Source organism: Fukomys damarensis, unplaced genomic scaffold (assembly GCF_012274545.1).
Source record: "Fukomys damarensis isolate Sample0158 unplaced genomic scaffold, DMR_v1.0_HiC HiC_scaffold_19, whole genome shotgun sequence".
In the NCBI taxonomy this organism is placed as follows: Eukaryota; Metazoa; Chordata; class Mammalia; order Rodentia; family Bathyergidae; genus Fukomys; species Fukomys damarensis.
The window spans coordinates 51,900,577-51,908,226 of NW_022900931.1; the positions used below are offsets into that span (position 1 = coordinate 51,900,577).

General features: G+C 47.5%; 1 protein-coding gene and 1 long non-coding RNA gene across 3 annotated transcripts in view; one reads left to right on the forward strand and one right to left on the reverse strand.

The window, feature by feature from the left end:
• Positions 1-1,135: 1,135 nt before the first annotated feature.
• LOC117286856 lies at positions 1,136-7,536 on the reverse strand. The gene is made up of 3 exons (XR_004517990.1): positions 7,492-7,536; positions 5,155-5,401; positions 1,136-1,284 (listed from the first exon to the last, which is right to left on the reverse strand). It is a non-coding gene; the product is annotated as an uncharacterized LOC117286856 (long non-coding RNA).
• Plekhf1 (pleckstrin homology and FYVE domain containing 1) overlaps positions 7,451-7,650 on the forward strand; it is a 9,789-nt gene continuing 9,589 nt past the window's right edge. Inside the window, exon 1 of one of the 2 annotated variants that reach the window (XM_010641016.3) lies at positions 7,451-7,597. The gene's annotated coding sequence lies outside the window, so the exon portion shown is untranslated. The remainder of the gene's footprint in view (positions 7,598-7,650) is intronic. The other variant, XM_033765706.1, reaches the window with a different exon arrangement.

Consider the following 7,650-nt stretch of genomic DNA (forward strand, 5'->3'; position numbering starts at 1 on the left):
GTGTTTAACATTCTTTTGCTTTTTACAGGGGCTTACAGTTAAGAGTTTGCCTTAACTCTCAAAGGATATTTTGGACTTGGACTTTTCAGTAATGCTAATAAAACTGTTTGGCTTTTGGAAACTCTTAGAGATGGACTAAATGCATCTTTTATAAAGGAATGCACATATCAGATGTAATGGTGCACATCTGTAATCCTAGCGGAAGCTGAGGCAGGAGGACTACTGAGACTTTAAGGCCAGCCTTGCCTACATGGTGAATTCAAAGCCAGCTTGACCTGCATAGCAAGACCCTGTCTCAAAATGAATTTATTTTTTTGAATAAAAAATAAAGACACACACAAGTCTTCTGGGGTCAGGGGCAGAATGTTATGGTTTCTATCTAGATGTCCCCCCAGAGCCTCATATGCTCCTAGGTGGAGCTTTTGGAAGGTGACTGGATTATTAGGACTTATAAGTGACCTACTGTTAGGAGGTGGGATCTGGTCTGAAAAGGTAGACCACTGCAGCTGTGGCCTGGAAATGCTAATCTCCCCTACCTCTGTTGATTCTCTCTGCCTCCTGGATGCCATGCCATGAGAAGCTCCTCCACCATGCATCTCTGCACTGAAACATGAGCCAAAATAAACCTCTCTTTCCTTTGTCCTGGGTGTTGTATATATTGTCCCAGTGATAAGGAAAGCAACTAATATAGACATGAGCAAAGGCAAGAGGCTCAAAACTCAAAAGACAGAGAAAGGCACATTAGTTACCTGTTTCTGTATAATAAATTACTTCAAAATGGAGTAGCTTGGAACAATAAGCATTTATATAATAGCACAGGGTTTCTGTGGGTCAGGAATTGGGGAAGGGCGTAGCTGCATGGTTCTGTCTCAGCATCTCTCCTGAGGTTGCAGTTAAGCAGTTGGCCTAGAGCGAGGTGCTGTGGTGCATGTAATCCCAGCATTCTGGGAGCCTGAGGTAAGAGGGTTGTAAGTTCAAACCCAGCCTGGGCAACTTAGTAAGACTGTCTCAAAAGGAAAAATGAAAAGTGCTGGAATATAGCTCTCTGAAAAGGCCCTGGGTTCAATCCCCAGTACCACAATCAATCAATCCATCAATTCATCAATCATCTTGATCTGGGCTGTAGTCACCTAAGGCTTTCTGGGGCTAGGTGATCTTTCTCCACGATGGCCCACTCATGGAGCGGATAAGTTGATGTTGACTATTAGCAGGAGGCCTCAGTTTCTCCCAGGTGGGCCTCTCCAGTTGCTTGGCCATCCTTATGACTGAGAAGTTGGCTTCACCCTGAGCCGAGAAAGGAAAGCAGGAACCACAATGTCTTTTATGACTTGTCTTATAAGCCACACCCTGTTATCCCCACATCTACAATGTTAGATCTGGAATGTCTCTCAGAAGTCTCATGTGTTCAGAGGTGAGGTTCTCAGAAGGTGGATGGGTCACTGTCGTAGCCAGGGTTTACGAGGGAATAGATTTAATACAGGACACATAATTTATAGGATTATTTTATAATATTCACCAAAAAAGTCAAATGGAGAGTCGTCGAGATCTGTCCACATGCTAGAGACCCTAAAAACCCAGCTGAAAGCCTGGATCCTACAGCAATGTCCCACACAAGTCCAGCTAAAGGCCTAGAGCCCAAGGCAATGTTCTCCATGAGTCCAGTCAGAGGACTAGAGCCCATGGTACTGTCTTGTGCAAGTCTATTCAAGGATCTGCATTAGGAAGGTCTACAAGCCAGTGTTGGAAGCTAGAAAGTCTGCACCAATGGGGGGAAGGATCTGTGACACCAGGCTGAGGGATCGGCACTGGAGCCAGGAAGCTATGCTCAAGGTGAAGACCAGAGCTCCCCTGACGAAAATAGCAGCCATTCCCAGGAAACAGTGAGGGCTCAAGTTCCTCAAATGTGAACAGCCAAGCTCATATCAGGAAAACCAGCCAGCAAGCCTCACCAGGAAAATCAACAGCCATCTTTCCCTCCAGTTCTCTTTTTATGCAATTGACAACAATCTTCAAGGGGGGTTTTCCGTGCCCAGAACCACACTGACTCATTTCAGCTCGGTGTTCCAAGTTAACCACTAGTGAATCCACCACAGTCACCAAGGTGCTATTCTTATCAGTGGGAGGATTCATCCATTGATAAGTTTATAGCTGAATGTGTTATAAGGAGTTGGGGCCCAGTTGGAGGAGATGGGTTATTAAGGGCAAACCTTTGGAGAGTATAGCTCTTAGCCTCTACTCCCCAGCTGCTGTGGGCTGCAAGGGCCCTTCCATCAGGCACTTCCACTCTCCTGTTTCTGTCTTGGAGTCTGCTGTCTATGGACTGAAACCTCTAAAATCGTAAGCCAAAATAAACCTCTCCTCTTTAAGTTGCAAGTGTGAGGGATTTTGTCCCAGAAATGGGAAAGCTAATACATTTTGTCTACACAGGCTGATCCTATTCAGTATGGGGAGACAACTATACAAGGTCACGAATATCACAAATGTAGACAGTAAAATATGAATCTCTCCCAGGACCACACCACCTATTTTCCCTTTTAGCAGTATCCACTATAACCAGTTTCTCAGAAATTCTCCAGCAATATTTTATAGACATGCAGACATACGCACACGTGTGTTTTCACACACACACACACACACACACACACACAGAATCATACATCCAGCAGTGTAGTTTACATGTTTCACTCACCATCTTGAAAATCCATACCAGGACATAAAGATTCCCCCCTCGCTAAGTTAATTTATTCCTATTTCTATTTATTTATTTGTTTTACAAATTATTAGTACATGTTTGCAGCACGTAATGATTAAATTTCTTGTAGGGAGTTGGGACATGTGCATAATTCATCTCAATTCTTTTTTTTAATCCCCTCCTTCCCCCTTCTTCTATCTCTTGATCCCTTTCCCAACTGAGAAAGATCTAGATCCCTGCTTCCTACTATCTCTTTTATTTTGTTTTTTATTTAGAGCTTGGGTTTCTCACAGAGCAAGCATGTGTCTGGTTTATTTCACCCCTCCATCCCTTTGATCGCACAGACCACTCCGCTGTGTGCATGTGACACAGTGGATCAATGGATGTCTGGGTGTTCACAAGTTCCTCTGCTGTAAGCAGCACTGCAATGAATAAATGTGTGTGCATATCCTTTTGCACAAGTGCAAGGGTTGTGTAGGGATGAATGCCTAGAAGCGAACTAGCTGGACAGAAGGATCTGTGCATTTTTATCATGATAGACATTGCCGTGTTCCCTTACACAAAGGTTGACTATAGCACTCATGCTCCCTCCGCAAGGGAATGGGGTCATGAAGCCTTGGGGAGCAGTAGCCATAATGGAAGGCAGTCCAGGAAACTCATCAAGTAATTTAAAATGAAATCTCACCCACATCAATACTTTGAAGCCTTTTATAAGCCACCCTAGAATCTCAATTGGAGGGCTTCCTCTGGCCTTCTTGCACATCATATGCCAGGCTTTTTTCTCTGCCCAGTTTGTCCTTGGCACCCACAATGCCCGTTCTTGCCTTCAATGTAGCAGATAAGTTCTTTGACAGCCAGCCATGCAAGGCTAACTCTTCAACATTGTTCTCCAAGCTGTACCATCTAAACTTCTCCTCTGGGTGAGCAGTTCTCGTTTCTTTTGGTTAAACAAATGTTCACAACTCTGTCCCTATTCAACCGTAAGCTCTTCAAGGACAGAGACGGCTTCATTCATCTTTGCATTCACTGCCCAGGTAGAGCTACGAAGAGCTGCCTGATAACCATTTGCTGAATGGATGAACAACCCAGATGGAATATTGCCAAACCAGTGCTGTAAAAGGGCTATTGGCTTTACTATATTTGTGAAACCAGGTGTGTCCAGCACACTCTGCAGATTGTATTTACATGAAACATTTATTTCATCCATCGGAAGCACTTTTCAAAGACTTCTTTATGTTTTCTCTTCATTTTTCTCCCCTCTTCCTCTTGGCCTGGTTAAAGTCTCAAGGGAGAAGTCCATGATGGGAAACAGGCACAATAGTGCCCACAAGCATGAAAAGTATTTGCAGGCCGTTGCAATGATAAACACAGGGCAAACACATGCAGAAGGAATAAATATCACCATTGTAGAAAGGCGGGGGTGGGGCAAAGTCACTACAGTTCTGTAGTTCTCTAGGGTGCCGGTACTCAATTTCAAAGGCAAATACAGCAGTCCCACTCTCAAACTTTTCTAATGAACTCATAGTTTTCCAATCTGTTTTGCATCATTTTCTCGGGACTTCCTCATTTAGAACTCATCTTCTTGACCATTTTAATAGAAATCTTCCCAAAACAACCCCCACATTTTAAAGCCTTTGAGACAAACTGTCTCAATATACTAGCAACAAATAAACGCAGCAGAGAGCAGGTTCGTAATTGGACATATTTAGAATCAACTTTAAGATCAGCCAGTTATAAACAGTGGGATCTCTGTTTTAGTTTTGTTTTCTGTTTTCCAACTTTTTGTTTCAAAAATTTTCAAACTGACCCAACTTGCAAGAAAAGTACAAGAAACAGCCAGGAACAGGGATTGGCAAACTTTAGCCCGAGGGGTAGTTTGTCTGACCTGTAAGCTAAGAGTGATTTTTACATTTAAAAATGGTTCGAAAAAAAATTTAAAAGAAGGAAGAATGTTTTCTACCATGTAAAAGTTATAGGAAATCTGCCTATTAGTGTCCATAAATAAAGTTTACCCACTTGTTTACATACTGTCTATGGCTGCTTTCACTCCATGCTGGTAGAAATTTAGTAGTTGTCACAGAGACCCCCTGGCCTTCCAAGCCTAGAATACTATTTGCCCCTTTACACCTGATCTAGATTTGCTAATTGTTAATACGCTGTGTTGTTTGTTTCTTCTCTTTCTTACTATACATTTGTATTAGTTTTGACACTTTACCCCTAAATATGTCAGTGTTTCTTGAGCTAAAACCTGGGGATTAACAGGTTTGGTGTGGGAAGAGATAAAATAATAAGTATAGAGTACTCAGCTCACAATACTTGGCACAATTTAATAAGCAATGCAATAAAAATTCCTGCAGAGGAGTTTGCCAAAACACCCATCTTGAGATCCTTAGCTTTGGGGCTTTCCCGAAACCCTGGTTCTCAGAGCCCAAAAGCGTTTTTCCTCAGAAAGGGTTTCTTACCCAGGGAGCAGAAAAGGCCTCAGGGAAACTTCATTTTTTCCATAGCTTGTGGTTTGGCTGACTCAACTTCTGCCTTTCCCTGAGTCACGAGTTTTTCCTCTCTTATTTGGAGGAGCAGGCTCTCCACCCAGGTCTCCCCACCCCCAGGCCAGCCCTTGTTGGGAAAAAGGAGGACAGCTGACGGATCCTTTTACACCGCCTTCCCGGCATCTCGGAGAGCTCCACTCAGATCCACAGGACGGCAGAGCTGGAAGGGAGAAGAGATGAACAGACTCTGCCCCAAGTGGGCTCTGAACCACCAGTGAGATGAGGCTAGGAGGGGTCTCCTGGCCCCAGGATCAATAATTATCTCCCCACCCACTAATTTTCCAGAATCATCAAAAGGCTTCCCCTTCTGGACACTTGCTCTGTGCCAGGCAGAGTGTTAGACAGCTGGACGCCATCATAAACAACACAGCCCTGCCTTTGCAAGGGTCCAGCTCTTTTCTAAAGCTCAGCCACCTCTACCCCAGGCACCTCTGCTTTTCCCTGAAAAGCCCCTCTTGCTGAGGAGGTGAAGGACCTGGACGCTGAGGTGGGCATGGCAGTGGCCTTAGTGCTCAGCTCTCAGGCCCCTCCACACACATGCAGCGTGTGTACTCGGGACAGCATTTCCCAGTGTCCTGGTGCCCCAGCTGACCTCCTTGGTTATAACCCAGCCAGTGGGATTTCAGACCCTGTCTCTTTCTCCCTTGGGTGGTAGAGAGGCCTGATTACATCAGCAAGACTCACAGATTCAAATGCTTTTCCAACTGGGAGGACATGAGGGGTAACACCAGCCAAGGGAGAGGCCACAGAGGGTGGAGGGGACCAGGTAGATGGGAAAACATGAGTCCCATCTAAAGGGTGCAGCTTGCTGCAAAGACGAGGACCCGTAATTTTTGTATGCTCTGATTTAAGAGAAGCTGGAAGTCTTTTCTTTTTTAATGGCAACTCTGTCGATATGAAATGTTTACAGCAATAAAATTTTCTTCAAGGCAAAACTGAAGGTTGTTGGAGTTAGTTCAGCTCAGAGCCTACCTTCCAGACTGGCTTTTGTTGGGTGCTCAGCAGACACTGCTAGTCCTTCACTCAATGACAGTAATGGCAATGGAAGGGGGCAGGGACGTGGAGGGGCTCTCCAAGGTCACCTCGGGCGGCCCTCTTCTCCTCTTTCTCCTGGCCCACCCCACTCTTTCACCTTTTTGGCTGGAGTGGCACTCCCAGCACCAAGCCCCACCTCTCAGTCAGGAAGTAGCCTCAAGGCCAGAACTGCCCACTGCAGAGACCAGAGCCAGAGAGTCCCCCCTTGGCCTAGCAAGCAGCCGGCCCCTGTCTTGGGTTCCCAGGTTCTGCCCTATTTGGCAACTCCACCCATGGGACATTAACTGCCTTGTGCCCCAATGCTGCACCTCAGCCCTTAGAGACAGGGGAATGAGACGGGTGGTCGTCAGACTACCACATTATACTAGTGACCAAGGAGATGACTTCAGGCTGTTTTCTTTTTTACAAAAAACAAAACCGGATGAGGTAGCTGAGGGTTAGGGGGTGAGGTGGGGGATCTGCTGTGGGGGCCGGGGAGGAGGTGGCAGTTTGAGGGAGGTAGAGGGCGTGCAAAGGGAGGAAGCTAGGGTTTTTCGAAACTGGATGACGCCAGTGGGAGAGGTTGTGCCGGGGTGAGGCGAGAGGGAGGCTGAGAAGGCGAAGCCTGAGGCTCTGAAATTTCACTCTGAGCATCACAAGCAGCCAGGAAGGATTAAGCAAGGTCCCGCACAACCTGCTTCTGCTGCTGCTGCTGCTGCTGCGAGATGGGTGCATGGGGTCCACGAAACTTCTTTCCTTTAATGTGTGTTTGAAATTGTCCACTATCAAGGGGTTTCAAAATATACAATAAAGTACTGCTGATTTTAATGATTATCACTCTCTCGGGGTTGCTGAGTTGACTGCGTCAGCTAGCAGCCCGGCTCCCAGTCAGGGGAACTTGCCCCGCCGCCCCCGGCCCCAGCCTGCGCTCCACCCCGCGACACCCAGTCTGGGGCCGTCCCCCACCTCGCTAGCAGCGGGCACGTGGGGTGCGGCGACTCGGGCCAGGGACACCGGGGAAGCGAAGTGCAAAGTGGGGAGGTAGCTCCGCGGGAACCCGAGAAGCCCCGCCCCGCCCCGCCCACGAGTGCCAAGGGCGGGCGCAGACCGCGCACTTTTCTCTCGGACTCCAGCTGGCTCCGCCCCCGCCTTCACCCAAGGCTCCCATTGGCCGAGCCGCCCTCGGGGACGTGGTAAAGTAGTCCGAACGGAGTCGTGGGCGGGGCGGGGACTGACCAGAGCCTCTGGCGTGTTGCGGTGGAGGATTGGGCTGCGGGCCCAGGAGAGGAGGTGAGCGTCCTGGTCCAGGAGGAGAGCGGGACTTGGGGTCCCCGGCGAGGAGGTGAGCACCCCCGTCCCGGGAAGAGTGGATGCGAGGCTGCGGGCGCGGAGCAG